General features: G+C 36.9%; 1 protein-coding gene and 1 long non-coding RNA gene across 4 annotated transcripts in view; one reads left to right on the top strand and one right to left on the bottom strand.

The window, feature by feature from the left end:
- LOC149131742 (uncharacterized) overlaps positions 1-13,853 on the bottom strand; it is an 86,570-nt gene extending 72,717 nt beyond the window's left edge. Inside the window, exon 1 of the long non-coding RNA XR_016245138.1 lies at positions 13,724-13,853. This is a non-coding gene — a long non-coding RNA (uncharacterized LOC149131742). The remainder of the gene's footprint in view (positions 1-13,723) is intronic.
- Positions 1-18,387, top strand: part of LOC106872700 (arrestin domain-containing protein 2) — a 275,703-nt gene that overhangs the window by 104,399 nt on the left and 152,917 nt on the right. The window lies entirely within an intron of this gene.

Genomic DNA, 18,387 nt, shown 5'->3' with positions numbered 1-18,387 from the left:
TGACTAAAACCAAATTCTTCAAGGCGGCGCCCCAGCATGGCCACAATCTTAAATGACTGAAACGAGTAAAAGACAAAAACGAAAAAAAAAAAGAAAAAAATGTATAAATAAATAGTGATATCTTATCATTTATTCAACGATGAGTCAGCGCGAGTCACAACTCGGAGTCTCACGTTTTCGCTTCCACAAACCACACAAACACACATTTGGTGGCGATGGTGGAGTTGTGAAGAATCATGTCGGGGGGGGGGGATGACGAGGAGCTTTTTTTTGTTTTTTTTTGCAGGTATCAATTGTTGTTGTTATTGTTATTGTTGTTGTTGCTCTAATTGTGTTAATCGTTGTTTTGGCGTTTCTACTCGTTAATATTCTTCTTCTTCATCATATTGCTGCTGCCGTTGCTGCTGCTACTACTACTACTACTACTACTACTACTACTACTACTACTACTACTACTACTACTATCTTCCCTCTTACCAAATTTGTTATTTTATTTTATTTTCTCTCTCATTCCTCCGTCTGTTCTCTCTGTCTTTCTCTCTCACTCTCCTCCTCTTCCTCTTCTTCCTCTTCTCGTCGTCCTCTCACACGTCCTTCCTCCCCCGGTCACTGCTCCTCCCTCCCTCCCTCCCTCGCTCTCCTCTCTACCTGTTACATAATAACCAAAAACCCGAGTCTTTGTCCACGTGATGCAACTACGGGGTGGCACCATCACCATCTACTTTACACCCACCCACCCTTACCGCTACCCGCACTCCACAACCACCATCACCATCACCATCATCACATCTACCCGACATCTATACTTAGATATTAACCCCCGCCTTCCTACCACCACCGGCTTCACCATCTCCCCTCTTAAACCACTACTCACCATTACTAACACCACCACCACCCCTACCACGCCTCCCACCACCACCCCTACCACGCCTCCCACCACCACTATCTATCCAGTAACCATTCTTGTTACTACCCCAAAAATCACTAAATCCACCGCCACCACACTTTATCGCACTATCACCTTATGCTACCTGGTTCAGCAATTGCTCACATCACAATCTGCTAACACCACCACTGCCAAATTCCTTACATCCAACACACAATGCCTACTGTCCACCCTGGAACACATTATCCAGAGTGTTCTTCATTTTATCAGACACCGGGGTATGACATTTGGGAGATTTGGTTGCTATTTCTAGCAGGCGAGGTAACCTTGTAAAAGCTCCCTCGTTGACTCTTTACCACTATGTAACTACCAGCAATATACTGGGGGTAAATATCAGTCGCAGGCATGGATAGCTGCGTGGTAAGAAGCTTGTTTCCCAACCGCGCATTTTCGAATTCAATCCTTTCTACTACAGCTCCGGACGGACCAAAGGATTGAGAATAGATTTGGGCGACGGAAACTGAAAGAAACCCGCCGTATATATTTACATATGTGTCTAGCTGTGTGTCTGTGAGTGTATGTGTGTACTTGTGTTTGTCCACACTCCCAACGCCTGACAATCAATGTTGGTTTGGTTACATAGATATATATATCTATGGCGTGTTTATATGTGTGTATATATGTATGTGTATGTATACATATATATGCATATATCTATATGTGTATGCATATATATATATATATATATACATATATATATATATATATACATACACATACATACACACACACATGCACATATGTATACATACACATATACACATATTCTTAACATGAAACCAATGGTAGCTTTAATACACAAATAAAGAAATGTTATCCACCAATGTTGTGTTGAGCTCCCATTCTCAGTGTTCCACATTCACGCACGCACACACACACACACACACACACACACATACACACACACACACACACACATATATATATATACACATACATATACATGCACACACATACACACACACAAAACATCCGTTTACATTCATGTATTTCAATATTCTACCTTAAAACTCCCTCATGAAGAGAAAACGGAAAATGAGCTTAGCCATTATCTGTTCAAAAATACTGGGATTTAGTTTAGGTGAGTGGTTGTGACATGCGCTGATTGCTTTTGATAAATTAGGCAATTAGCATCACGCAACTCTTGTCTCTTGTTGATAGCCGGATTTAATTTGTTTTTCTTCTTTTAGCAAGACTAATGATGTTCCATCGTCAAATATCCAACTGAATGCAACCCTTTGCCCCTCCACCCCGCACATATTCACATATTTGTACAGATCAATGCTACGCTCAACTTCTCCACTTTCTCTTGATAAGGGCATTTTATAGCCGAAATGTCAAAATATGACTGTTTTGAATTCATTTTGATTCCTTTAGTCCTCCACTCCACTGCAGTGTCTTTCTAAAACAGTTTTGAATCTATCCCAGAATGCTGTGCCATACTGACTGTGACAGGCTTACATTAAATTTACAAATGCCTGCGAAATACTCAGCCCTTTATAGTATACGAATAGATAGATAGAAACAGACAGATTAAAATGGATGTTCTGTCGGCTATAGCGTATAATGTAAGTGAGCATTCTGCACGTTTAATGTAATTCTGTCAGTATGGCACACACGTGGTTTGCCATTTGAATTTCGGGCACAATGCTTCCAAATGGCTGCAAATTTCGGCAAAAAGTCAGTAATTTTGAGGGGGAGAAGGAGAATTAGTTGATGCCATCGAATTCAGTACGTGACTAGTATCCTATTGACCCCGAAGGAATGAATGGCAAAGTTGTTTTCGGCCACATTTGAACCCTGAGAAAGGAAGGAACAAAATAACGCGCGCCCGCCACTCCCGTTTCAATAAATAATGCTTGGAAGAGATGTTTGCCAGCCAGATTCGATCCCTCTCTTCTTTAACTTGAAGTAAAAGTACTGCGTGTGTGTGTGCGTATACAAATTATGTATATTATGCATTTTTCTTCAAATATATTACACACGCACACTCATCTATCTATAAACAATGTTTGGCCATAAAATATCACGTGGTATTGGCACAGTCCTTGACAACGACAAGTTGCTGACAAATTGAAAAACATGTCAGCCATTGCAATCATCACATGAAGCAGTTCACGTGACACAACATATTTCTCACCTCATCTGCTGTTTTCGCATGTGCATGATGTTGTGTGTGTGTGCATGTGTGTGTGCGTATGTGTGTGTGTGTGTGTGTGTGTGTGTGTGTTTAGATCTTTGTTCAGTATCGGTTTATTCAGTATTTCTATATTTGAGCTCGTATCAACATACGCGTCTGTATGTGAGGACTCAGGTATGTGGAAATATGTGTGGAAGTCGGCTTCTAATATCTGTCAAGCTAGCTAGCTATCATCATATATTGTGCAACCGTTAATCAAGACATGTTTATTTTTGCCTCTACATTCTACTTTTTTTTTTACCTCTCACCCTCTGTTTCCTCTCCTCATTCCATTCTTTTCTGTAAAAGAGGGTAGGCACGAAACGTCCTCTATTTTCCTGAGTGCAAAATTAATGCACCTTGTTCGTTGTTCACTCACCTGTCTGTATGTCTTTTGTGTTTTGTTTTTGTATAATTTTGAACTTTATATTAATATTTAGCAGAAGCAACAGAGTGACTCAAGGTCTGAGAGTTTCGTATGTTGGTACTTATTGATAAATGCCAACGCAGGAAAGTTTCGGACCTTGAGTCACTCTGTTACTTTTGCTATATATATATATATATATATATATATATATATATATATATATATATATAAGGTGTTCATAAATGACCATAACTGGACCGCATCTTCCAACACGCCAGTTTGGGAAAGTTTCATGAGGAAACACTCGAACGCTTAACCCCGTCCCTCAATAGAGCGGCGCACGATCTTGTTGGAAAATAACTGTTGCAATTGGTGAAACTACAGTGCAGCAATAGGCACTCTATATATATATAGCATATGAGAGTAAGATAAAGAAATTGGAAGAGAAAGAAAATGGATTCTATATTAATCACTACGATCGTTTCGACCCACCGTGCATCGGTCCCTCCCGAGTGAGATTCTCTACAAAAAGTTGTAGCACTTCATTCGTTGCAGATGCGCCTCGTGAAAACGTACCTCCTTCTTTAATCTCGTTTCGCTTATTTCGGTAAGAATACATTTTGGTACTTTCCCATAGCTAGTCGCACACAGAAGAAAACACAAGTTAAATGGAATACTACCAGGTGTATACCCAAGCTCGTGTCTGCCGATCGAAACGAGAGTTCGCCGAAGAAAAAATTTCGATCCGATGTCCGCGCACCGAGCCGGTGCGGATCGAGCTAGTGAGCCGGGTTCTGCAGCGATGCGGCGGGAGGCGGCCTTCGCTCCCTGCGCGCTCACATGCAGCCGCTGCGACTGATTGCGGCCAGACTGCAGTCAACGTATATAGATATGTGTGTGTGCGCGTGCGTATACATAGATACATAATATATATATATATATACATATATACACATACACACATTACATATATACATATATATATACATACATACAACATACATACAACATACATAAATGCATACACACACACACACACACACACACACACACACAAACACACAGTATCTCACAGAAAGATGTTCACTCCTATAAAATTTCAGTAAAATTGGCATTACTCTGATAATATCGAACGAAACCAAACGAAATTTATACTGAATAAAATATATTATACATGCAAACATTATACAAATTTGGAACACAAAACAATAAACATTTTCAAAGATACGACCGAAATATTAATTTCCAAACAATACAAAAATATGTACCCTCGAAAGTATTATTTGCTATATTCAATATTTGGTGTGACCGTCCTTGCTTTCAATGACTGCATTAAGTCTTCTGGGCGTAGAATCGACTAAATTTCTGCATTTAACCAATGAAATCGTTCTCCATTCATCCTGAATGATGTCTTTCAACTGTGATACATTGCGGAGTTTTTTCTCTTCAACCTTCCCTTTCAAAACACCCCACAGATATTATCAGAGTAATAACAATTCTACTGAAATTTTTTAGGGGTGTCTATACTTCTGTGGGATACTGTAGGTATATAATATGACCTGCCACGATGTTTTGCAGTAACTGGTAATAGTTTTGCGAAAGTATTTCTTCATTAATAATTCTGTCTCATCAGATGTCTTTGAGGATCCTCCGTTGACGTCGTTGGTAGAATTGTTCAGCTTCTTGACCAGCTTTTCATGTCATTTTGCAATGTTCGACTTCTTGGCAGAACTGTTATGACACAATATAACCGAGTCTTGCATTGCAATAATGGCGATTGTTTTTATAATTAATATAAAATGGAATAGACACGCAAGGAATGTACACACACACACAATCAAATATACGCACTTAGATACATTGTACATCGGTCTCTCTCTCTCTCTCTCTCTCTCTCTCTATATATATATATATATATATATATATGTGTGTGTGTGTGTGTGTGTGTGTGTGTGCGTGTGTTTTTGTCTCTGTATGTGTGTGTGTGTTTGTGTGTGTGTTTTTGTCTCTGTATGTGTGTGTGTATGTGTGTGTGTTTGTGTGTGTGTGGGGGGGGGTTTGTGTGTGTGGGTTTGTGTGTGTGTGTATGTGTTTGTGCGTGTTTGTGTGTGTGTGGGTTTGTGTGTGTGTATGTGTTTGTGTCTGTGTATGTGTGTTTGTGTGTGTGTATGTGTTTGTGCGTGTATGTGTGTCTGTGTGTGTGTGTGTGTGTGTGTGTGTGTGAGTGTTGTGTGTGTGTGCGCAAACACGCAAACATCGCGTGACAGCTTCGTCAGTGATGAAAATGTTCACTTGATCGGTGGATTAAGACAATAAATGAAACTTCGGCTAAATTTGAACCTGTGTAATCACTTGGCCAACTTATCCTTACTTCACACACGTGATTGCGCGCGCGCACGCACACACAAACAAGACGATTCCTCCCTAGATTAAAATCTTAAATGCTAATTATTGAATACCGAGTTGGCAGAATGGTTAGAGCATCAGAAAAACGGTTTTGTAGTATTTGTTCCAACTCTTTACATTCTGAGTTCAAATCTCGCGGACGTCCACTTCGCTTTTTTCATCGTTTAGGAGATCGATAAATACTGGGGGCAATGATATTGACCAATCCCTTCCCCGCCCCTCAAAACTGCTGACCTTGTGCCTTAATTAGAAACCACCATTCAGGGCGGTAAGCAGGAAGAATCGGTAGAGCGTCGCAGAAACTGTTTTGCGGTATATATATTCTGATTCTTCACTTTCCGAGTTCAAACATTGTTATGGTCAGTTTTGCTGTCCACCTTTTCGGGATCAATAAAACAGAGTACCAGTTAAATACTAGGGTCTGCGGTATCGGCTAATTCCGACCACTCAAAATCACTGGCCTTGTGTTTAATTTAAAAAATCAAAAATAATTCTTAAATTGGCGCAGGAGTGGCTGTGGGATAAGAAACTTGCTTCCTAAACATGCGGTTCTGGGTTCAGTCCCACTGCGTGACACCTTGCGCAGGTGTCTTTCACTATAGCCCTCGGGCTGACCAAAGCCTTGAGAGTGGGTTTCGCAGAGAGAACTAGAAGCCCGTCGTGTATATATATATATATATATATATATATATATATACACACACACATACACATACACACACTAATATATATATATTTATACACACACACACACACACACACATATATATATGTATAGCTCTGTGTGTGTTTGTCCTCCACCATCGTTTGACGACCGGTGTTGGTGCGTTTACGTTCCCGTAATCTAGCAGTTCGGCGAAAAGAGACCGATAAAATGAGTACTAAGCTTAAAAGCAAGTCCTGGGGTCGATTTATTCGGCTAAATACCCTCCAAGGAGGTGCTCCAGCATGGCCGCATCCAAGTGACAGAAATAACCAAAAGATGAAAGATAAGAATAAAGAAAAGATAAACTTAATTTCCGATTCATTAAAAGAGCATTAATTTAATACTTGAAATTCCGTTTAGAATTCTGTGAATGGTAATAATTTGGTGCTAGACAGGTACCATATCCAGAACCTTTGAAGTCCAATGCATATATACCGGGTGGAATGGTATTAAATGTACGAACTGTCTGCTCGGCGCAATAAATATTAAAATAGAGGAAGAATATAGAGAGGATTTAAACTGCCTCCATAATTCTCGTCGGAGAGTTAAAAATCTGTGTGTGTGAGTGTGTGTGTGTGTGTGTGTATGTGTGTGTGTGTGTGTGTGTGACAGTGTAAGTGCGTGTCTTGTGTCTATGGGTGTGAGTGTTTCTTTTGTAGATTCAACCAATTTCAAGAGATATTTTATTTCATGTGTGTATTCAGTATATAAAATACAAATACTCACATACACATATACACGTCTACATATGTACGGATCTATCTATCTATCTATCTATCTATCTATCTATCTATTTAATTGCCAACCAAGTGTGGTGTCCTATACAGGACAGTGCTACTGGCGTTTATAGCCCCAGGAAGACATTTCTTCCAGCTGACTAACGACACACTTTCTGTGTTCACGTAAGGCTGTATCACGAATAGCCTTACGTGATACATACGGACTCGAGTTTCTGGACGGTTACCGTCCTCAGCGTGTGTTAATCACCGAGATTTAATATAACTTATATGAAAATAGAAACTACACGTGGAAAAGATATAGCGAAAGTAAGAAGAAAAAAGCGAAAAAAGCGAAAAAAGCAAAAAGCGAAATTGGATATAAAAAAAATAAAGGCTTTTCTTTGAAAAGTAACGATAAATATATACAATTAGATGAACTGAGGCAGAATTAAGAGGAATAAAAGTCAATATTATGAATTGTTAAAGGGATTCAAGGTCATACCGGTTTCGTCAATTATTGTTCACTGGCTTTTAATGTGCACCGATTACCAAACGGTGTTGGGTCTACTAGTTCCCGAGTAAAAAGAGTATGTGTAAGGGATATGTGTATATATATATATATAAATACACGCACATACGTATGAGATGGGTAGATGATGCCTAGATAAATGTCTGAGTTTACTCGTATGTCAGTACAGGTAAATGTATGGTGGAACCAACGAAAGAAAACATACAAATTAATTATTACATTCTTGTATTTGTGTAGTTACCTCAGTATATACACAGTCACACACACACACACATACACGCACACATATACGCGCACAAACAAATTCATATTCATACACACACACACACTAAAATACACATATGCAAGCGTGAACAGACACGCATACAAATATATACACATATGTAAACTCACAGGTACAGGCACACATATACATATATACACACACACACACAACACAAACATTTACTCACTCGTACACACCCTCCTCTCAAATACAAGCATATACTCACACGTGTACACATACACGCACAAATATACACAAATAAACACTCACACACACAAACTTACACACACACACACACACACACATGTAAATATCTCTTGTTGCCAATTATGAAATCAGGAATTATTCCTTATTTTTCACAAGCTCCTATATTAGCTAAAATATTGTATTAGCACTATTTATCTGACCCCTCCTCTCTCTTTCTCTCTCTCTCTCTCTCTCTCTCTCTCTCTCTCTCTATCTATCAATCAATCTATCTATCGTTCTCTCTCTCTCTTTCTTTCCCTCTTTCTCTCTCCACACACACAAATACACATAAATATACGAAAAGCATATGCAACTATATATATATATATATATATATATATATATATAGTGGAAAGTACACATACATATGTGTATGTATAAGTGTGTGTATCTACACACATACACACACATGTACACACATGTACACACATGTACACACACGTACACACACGATCATAGCCTCAACAAATTTCCAATTAGTTGTAGAACACATTCAGTGTATTTCCGTGTGTCTGGATATTACACACACACACATACGTAATCACACACACACGCATAAACGAACACACACACACGCTTACACACATATACACACATGCACGCACATACACACATATACACACGTACATACACACTTACACATACACGCAGGCACGCGCACAAAACGACTCTTCATTCAAAGATGCGTTCGAGTTTAATCTTCGTTTTTATTAAAGCTGCTTCACGTATTTCCGTATTAATCCTTTATATTAGTTTGAGGCGAGAGAATTCCTACATCCATTAATGGTTTAAAATCTCCGCCGTCTTAGCTTCCGAACGAAGGGAGAATACTAGCATGTTGGCGCCAAACATCGACAATGACGACGTCGTTATGTTGAGGATTAATGATTGAATAGTGGCCCATCAGTCAATTGTAACCTGCTCTATATGTTTGTTACGTAAAATACCTGAAGGGGATTTGGGTGGAGTAGTCCTCCAGCGCTGAAGAGTTTTGTAGCGAGTCAGCTACGGAGTAGAACGTTGAGTTATGCTTTGGTGTTAAAGAGAAGGTTACACTTTGCAACCGTCAGTGCTGTTGTTGTTATTCGTGTTGCTGTTGTTGTTGTTACGTGTCTAAGATATAATATTGTTGTTGTTGGCACTCCGTCGCTTACGACGGTCGAGGGTTCCAGTTGATCCGATCAACGGAACAGCCTGCTCGTGAAATTAACGTGTAAGTGGCTGAGTACTCCACAGACACGTGTACCCTTAACGTGTGAATATATATATATATATATATGAGTATGTGTTTATGTATATATGTATATATATATATATATATATATATATATATATATATATATATGCATACACAAATATATATGTATATGTATGCGTATATGTATGTGTATATATGTATATGTATATATGTGTATATATATGAATTTATATATATATATATATATATATATATATATATATATATATATATATATATATATATATATATATATATATATATATATGTGTGTGTGTGTGTGTATATACATATGTATATGTGTATTTACATATATATGCATGAATATTTATATATGTATATATGTATATGTAAATATATGTATATATAATCTATGTTTATGTTTATATATATATATATGTGTGTGTGTGTGTGTGTGTGTGTGTGTGTGTGTGTGTGTGTGTGTGTGTGCGCGCGTGTGTGTTCCGCCCTCTTATCACAGTCGATAAACTTCACCAATCTTCTGAGCTCAATATTTAAACAGAAAAATGTTACACAACAAACAAATGATTAAGTTCCACTTCAAAACATGAAAGGGTCAACTGAAATATGGGCGGAGCTGGGCGGAATCGTGTGGCTCTGTGGCGTGATGTACATCGTTAACTTTTTCCCAGAAGATCTCTCTTCAACGCCCAGCAGAAAGTCATCAACGACCAGTTAAATTACAGATTGCAGCGACCTCTTCAATGGTAGAAATGCTTTATTGAAATGTGAAGTGATTTTCCATTGCGGGCCTAAGTTGTCTTGTCACATAATAATACAAATACAAACATACACTTCTATACACACGATTATATATAAACATATGCATACCCGCGCACGTACATTCATATACACACTTACATGTGAGCGTGTGCGTGCGCGCAAATGTAAGAATGTATCTGTATATTATAGACATATACACAGCTATGTTTCTTTACACACACGTACGCACACATATATATATACATACATAAACGCACACGAATATAGCCATGCACACACACACACACATCTGCCAATCTCTCCACCTACCAATATAATTACATTCCAACTCAATCTATTTACCTGACATCTTCTGTATTTGATATTGTTGTTATATACTCTCCTACGCAACACTCTCGCGCTCTCTCTCTACCTCTGTAACATATATATATATATATATATATATATATATATATATATATATAGAGAGAGAGAGAGAGAGAGAGAGAGAGAGAGATACATAAACAACAGTTAAACTCTCCATATTTTAGTTTATCAACAATGTCGCACCTGTATTATATATATATATATATTTCGGGTCCCATAAATAATGCGGTTTTTTTCAATTGCATGAACTAAAAGTCGGAGGGGGATGGGATAAACTACCTCCATCAACTTGCTATAAAAGTAGGTAGTAATTTCACCTTGTACTTATTCTTAGTGCAAGATTTGAAGAGTGCAGTTCGATTTTAACAGGTATTTTTTTTCAAAGGTACAATGGAAGTGAGAAAGGAACATATTCAAAAGACGAAGAAATTTGAAAAAAAACCAGATATTTCGTGCAATTTTTGACGATGAGTCACTTTTGAAACATTTTTCCTATTAAAATTAATGCAAAACGACGAGGTGGTCATGGCTGAAACGGTTTTAGCCCTAGCTCAGCCTGATGAGGGCTAAACCACGACAATATCGTCAACAACACTAAAAAAAAAATGGAACAAAAAACAAGAATTCGAATATGTTCCGACAAAAAGTGCAACGCCACAACATCACAAGCAATAACAGCCACCACCACCACCACAACAACACAGTCAGAAACAACAACAACAACACCAGCATCACAATAATCACAGACGAGGAGGGTTCCAGTTGAAACGTTCAATGGAACAGCCTGCTCGTGAAACTAACGTGCAAGTGGCTGAGTACTCCACAGACACGCGTACCCTAAATGTAGTTCTCAGGAAGATTCAGCGAAGCGGAGAATGTGACAAGGCTGGATCCTTTGAAGTTACGGGAAATAATGTGTCTTGCTCAAGGACACAACGCGACGCCGCCGGGAATCGAACACACAGCCTTGCGATAGCGAGCCTAATACCCCATCCACTGAGCCACGCGCTTATACAATCAATCACAATAACAGCATAGACTTCACCACTACGACAACCACCATCACCACCACCACCACTACCATTACCACCACCGCGACCATCACCACCACTGAGAAACAAGAACAAAAACAACAACATCATCGTCACAACCCACGGCAGCAACAGCACCAACAAGCCACCTCCCGGTCTCACCTGCCGCACCCCGTGACCTCTCTATCTGGAAAACATCCCCCCTCCCTTCCACCCCCGTTTGTATATTTTAATTAGACTAACGAAACCTTCTCTCTGATTTCCTCTTTATCTCTCCTCAATATCGTTATTGTTAATTCAAATAACACCACGGTACTTGCTGATGTCAAAAACACCCTACATTCTACCCGTATATATATATATATATATATATATATACTGTATATTTTCATTGACCGAATTATTAAACACACACACACAAACACTCAGCGTGTGTTTGTGTGTGTGCCTGTGCATATATGAACGTATATGTTTATATAAGTATATGTGTGCGCATATATATATATATATACGTATATATATATATATATATATATATATATATATATATATATATATATACATATACACATATATATATATACATATACACATATATTTATATATATATATATATATATATATATATATATATGTATATATATAATATTTGTTTATATATTTCTACGTATGTTTATGTGTTATACATTAATTTAATATTATATAAATATACATATACATGTGTGTGTGTGTGTGTGCGTGTATATATATATATATATATATATATATATATATATATATATATATGTTTTTATTTGTTTATACATGTGTTTATGTATAAAATACGCAGTGTCTTATGCACACACACACACACACACACACACATACACCCATGCAAACTTTTTATACGCATGTATATACTCATATCAGATGTTCTTTACGTAAATTTATGCATACTACTTTCAAAAAACTTGTTGTACACCCCATGCCACCCCCCACTCAGCTCGGTTTTTAGTTACGGTTTACCTTACATGGACAAGAAGTCCCAACAATTAACCGGGTATTGGCGATGTGGGTGGAATTGTGAAGCTCCTGTTAGTTTTCCACAGAAGGTATTTATAAAGCAATTAGAGTTAAACGACTTCAAAGGGATACGGAAGTAGTTCTCTGCATCTACTTCCTGTGAACGTCCTCATATTATGCACACGTTCGTTGTTGTAATTTTTTAACCACAAGTCAAGGCTGAAGAAGCAGGCCTGTGATCAAAAGCTTTCCGACCATGCCAAACCCGCCTTAAAATTTTTCTCAGATATTGTTGATCTTGGAACACATAAGACAATCTTTGCTGTTATGGTCATTCCTAATCCACCTAGGTGTATTATAAACATCATCCCAATAGTGGCCAATACGTCATTTATTCTCCGGAAAAGTATACCTAAGTTGCTATTTCATTACCAGCAATCCATAATTTTAAGGATAATCTCCTGTTATTTTCTAGCAAGTCGAGTCACCACTTAAAACGTTCACCCGTTAGCTCATCACGTCTTCCTTTTTTCTTTTTATCTCTTATTAGCTAGGAATGGCTTAGAATCGAACCTAGACAGGCTGTCTTTAATCCTTTTAATGTATCACTATTACGTTTCTAAGTAAATAGCTGATTCCATTATCTCAGGAACCATCGTCATTGATTTTAGCTAATTGCCTGATAGAAATTCGTTTCGGTTAATCCGGTAGCTATAAGTCAGATATTGAACTAAGGAAGTCGCGGTGGGGTAATCTTATGCTACATGGCATCACTCACTAAACTGCCATATCTCATACACTACCCTCAGTGAGGGAGGGGAGAAGGGCGTGCACACACACACACACAAGCAATATTGAGCAATATGAATCTTTCCTATTCCTTCGAGTTCCTTACCAAAGTCAAAACGCTCCAATAATAAATATTCAGATCACATCTAGAAAATACTTGTGACTGTTATTAATATTTAACGTATCTTTACCTTTTTGGTTATTCATTCAATGACTTACTGTCGTCATGTCCATAAATTCGACGCATAATCTCGTCATAACCCAGTGATTAAAGGTCTACGTTGACTTCACTAAACACCGGTGAGTTTTGCTTCAAATCCGTCCAACGCCGGTGTTCTTTACGAATCAGTCAACGCTCAGAAATTAGCACCTTTTATATCTTCGAATGAAAACTGAAGACGTACATAAGGTGTTGCCATTTGGGCAGAAAAAAGTGCTTTAACCAGTGAATCTATCTATCTATCTATCTATCTATCTATCTATCTATCTATCTATCTATCTATCTGTCTGTCTGTCTGTCTGTCTGTTCTCTCTATCTCTCTCTCTCTCTCTCTCTCTCTGTCTCTCTGTATAAATGTATTATGTGTGTGTGTATGTGTCTCCAATTCTGGCCAAAATTGATCTAAGTATATATCTATGTAAGTGTGTATGTGTATGAATGTGTGTGTATGAGTGTGTGTGTGTGTGTGTCTGTGTATGTGTGTGTGTGTGTGTTTATGTGTACGGAAAAAGACTAGCATTGGAATAAAAACGAAGGTTATGTAAAATGTAATGAACATCATTAGCTTATAGGTGTTTCTGCTATGAGATGTGGTTGAGTATCCGGAAAACTTCCTGTAGCTTCATCGGAGCCTTGAATATGAAATGCAGTCTATGTGGGGAGAATTATATTTTCGGAACATACAGGCGTTACGAGTCTCGCTATGCCGAAGCAAAATATTAATATTAATATATATATATATATATATATATATATATATATATATATATATACACGCATGCACACACACACACATACACACATATTAAAAATATTTTCTTTAATGCATGTATAATTTGATTTATTCCTAATTCTATGTGTAACGTTCAGAAATATGAATTAATATTATTTCCAAGTCTTATTTCCGAAAGTTAATACTAATATTTTCGTTTCACAGACAAATTATTTCGATATATCATTTGTCTGAACGTGTATATGCGTGTGGGGTGAGTGTGTGTGCATATACACACGTATTAATTAAAAAATTATAAAGTATCATATATATATATACATACATATATATATATATATATATATATATATATATATATATATATATATATATATATATATATATATATATATATATACATATATATGGGAGAATATACAAATAATAACAACAGACGAGGACAGGTGGTGTAAATAACAAAAGTATATATTAGTATGACGCTCGGGAATACGGAAAGTCTTTGACGTTTCGAGCTACGCTCTTCAACAGAAAGAATACGGAGACAAGGAGAAAAACACGGAGAAAAAAAATTGAAAAAACATATATATATATATATATGTGTGTGTGTGTGTGTGATTTTTTTTGTTTAGTTATTTTTTGGGAAAGTAAAAATGCGTCTTATATAAAGCGCTATCAAATATACCGTGTGAGTGCGTGCGTGTGTTATGTATCTTTCCGTTATATGTTTCCGTTTAAAACAGAGAGAACCATAATTTGAGTTGCCTGGAAATATTTAAATTTACTCAATTAATAATTCTTACATGACTAAAGCTGTTTCGTTTCCTTAACAATTTCTTCTGAAAGCTCTCACAGGAACCGTTAGGAGAACCAAACAATACTAATCTTTTAAAAGTCGTTACTTTAAGAAATGTTCACACACACACACACACACACACACACACACACACACACACACACACACAAGCAAGAATTCTTTGCTGGGTTCTTGAAGCATGACCAGTAAACGAGTGTCACCTTAGTCTGCTGGCTGTGGACAGCTGACACTTTCCATCACACCCAGCAAAATAAGCTGTGAGTTTTCATATATAATAATAATGATAATAATAATAATAATAGATATTAGAATTATGTCGGTGAGCTGGCAGAATTGTTAACGCGACAAGTAAAATGCTTAGCGACATTTCGTCCGTTTTTATGTTCTGTGTTCAAATTCCGCCGAGGTCATCTGATTTAACACCGCCAGACTTTTTTTTTCTGGGGAACAAATAAAGGATCAGTGTACAAGAATCGCCCGAAAACCATTAATGAGCTAAAAGACGCAATCATAACCTTCACACGGTCCATACCGCGTCAGACTCTCCAAGATGTATTTCAAAACATGGGTAGAAGAGTCAACTTATGTATTGAAAATGAAGGACGACACTTTCAAAGTTTTTTCAAGTCTTGTAAAGTCTCGTAAAGTCTAATATATTCTATTGTAGTCTTCTACCATCTTATGAATATTTATTTTGCTATAAAATACTTACTGCAGAGAGACTATATATATATATATGTGTGTGTGTGTGTGCGTGTGTGTATGCATGTACGTATATACACACACATACATATATTCACACACATTGACATGCATACACACATACGTATATGTTAATATATATGTATACATATATGCGTATACATAGCAATACATACACACACATATACATACATATACACATACATACATATCATATATATATATATATATATATATATATATATATATATATACACACATATCTATATTTTTGTCTCTGTGTCAGTTTGTCTGTTTATCTATCTATCTATCTATCTCTCTGTCTGTCTGTCTATCTCTTCCCCCCTCTCTCTCTCTCTTTCTCTCTTTCTATCTTACCTATCATTATCTGTGATGAGGGTGAACCTTTATACAGAAGAAATGTTCCGTATGAATGTTTCCTTGATGAACAAAAAAAATTCTTGGCACAATCACAAGACGATTGACCTTTTGGTGCGTGCGCGCGCGTATGTGTATGTGCGTATGTCTGTGTGCATGTGTGTGTGTGCGTATGTGTGGAGTGGTGGAGAATCAATTGATACCTCTACGTTATGTGATGATGAATGATAACTGTGGTGGCGCTGGTGTCGATAATGATTTGCTCTCATTTTAATCCGATTCATATTTATGATAAACAAAATCGAACTCTGGCCTAATTTCATTCAGAACTTTGTAGGTTTAACACAAATCCTGCGAAGTACATTGCTCGGCTCTATGTCTTATTTTCTTTCCAACGAACAATATCAAGAAATCTTGATTTTTGCGCATGTTTTACTGTTAGCTTTTTAGTTTCTTTTATTTATCGTCTGATCTTGTTTAATTTTCGGTTTATGAATTTTAATCAAATAATTGATGCTGTTCTTGAACAAAACATTTTTCAGTCCTTTTGATATTCTGTGATTTTGCCTGCTTATCTAATCACAGTTTCTCTTTCATTTCTTTAAATTAATACCACATTTTCCTCTAAAAGTCTATCTATATATCTGATTTTCCAAACCTACCGATTGTTCTCCATTTTTTTCCTCTCAAAACTTTTCTGAATGTTTCAGTTTTGCTCTGTTTAGAAGTCTATCATATTTCTTTGTGTGTGTACGTATGCATGTATGTATCTATGTGTGTTGCGCGTTTGTGCATGTGTGTGTATGTTTATCTGCATGATCATGTGTTTCTCTATGTGTTTGTCCTCCCCCATCACTTGACAACCGGTATGAGTTTGTTTACTTCCCCGTAACTTAGCGTTTCTGCTAAAGAGACTGATAGAATAAACACCAGACTTAAGAATGGGCATGAGAGTTGATTTCTTGATTTGGCAATTACTGTCCAGTCTTGGTACGGTTAACACTACTTTTTCTTTTGACGCATGCGCACAAGCGAAATGGTTTTATTTCCATTTGAAACTACTTCTTTGATACAAACATTCAGGTGGACACGCGGGTGCCGCACCGATTGCAGATGCATATCTATCTATCTATCTATCTATCTATCTATCTATCTATCTATCTATCTATCTATCTATCTATCTATACATACATACATACATACATACATACATACACACACACACACACACACACACACACACATGTATATATATATTTATATATATATTTTTATGCATATGCATATATATATATATATATATATATATATATATATATATATAATATGTATGTGTGTGGATGTGAGTGTATGTGTACACGCATACATATATAAGAAATTCTCGAAACACAACAGAAATACATTTTCAAGTCAAAAAGTTAATAATAATAATAATGATGATGATGATGATGATGACGATGATGAGGAGGAGGAGGAAGAGGAGGCGGAGGAGGATGATGACGATGATGATGATTTGACGAAAATGTGCAACCAATGTTCAGAGTTATGAAATTTAATATAATATATATTAAATATGTCTAATTGAATGAAAAGAAGAAATGTATTTCAAATTTTATTAAAACAAAATGATGCGAAATTTCATGGCGAATATATTCGAACGAAATAGAAGAATGTGTGTGTGTGTGTATATACAATTGATGTGTGTATATGTATGTATATGATGTATGTGAAAATATATATATATATATACGTACATATATATATGTGTGTGTGTGTGTGCATTTATATATCTCTTTTACTCTTTTACTTGTTTCAGTCATTTGACTGCGGCCATGCTGGAGCACCGCCTTTAGTCGAGCAAATCGACCCCAGGACTTATTCTTTGTGAGCCTAGTGATTATTCTATCGGTCTCTTTTGCCGAACCGCTAAGTTACGGGGAGGTAAACACACCAGCATCTGTTGTCAAGCGATGCTGGGGGGACAAACACAGACACACAAACACACACA

This window comes from Octopus bimaculoides, chromosome 19 (assembly GCF_046866305.1).
Source record: "Octopus bimaculoides isolate indiv1 chromosome 19, ASM4686630v1, whole genome shotgun sequence".
NCBI classification, from domain to species: Eukaryota; Metazoa; Mollusca; class Cephalopoda; order Octopoda; family Octopodidae; genus Octopus; species Octopus bimaculoides.
The sequence above is the reverse complement of the archived record's forward strand: the minus strand, read 5'-3'. Positions and strand labels throughout refer to the sequence as shown.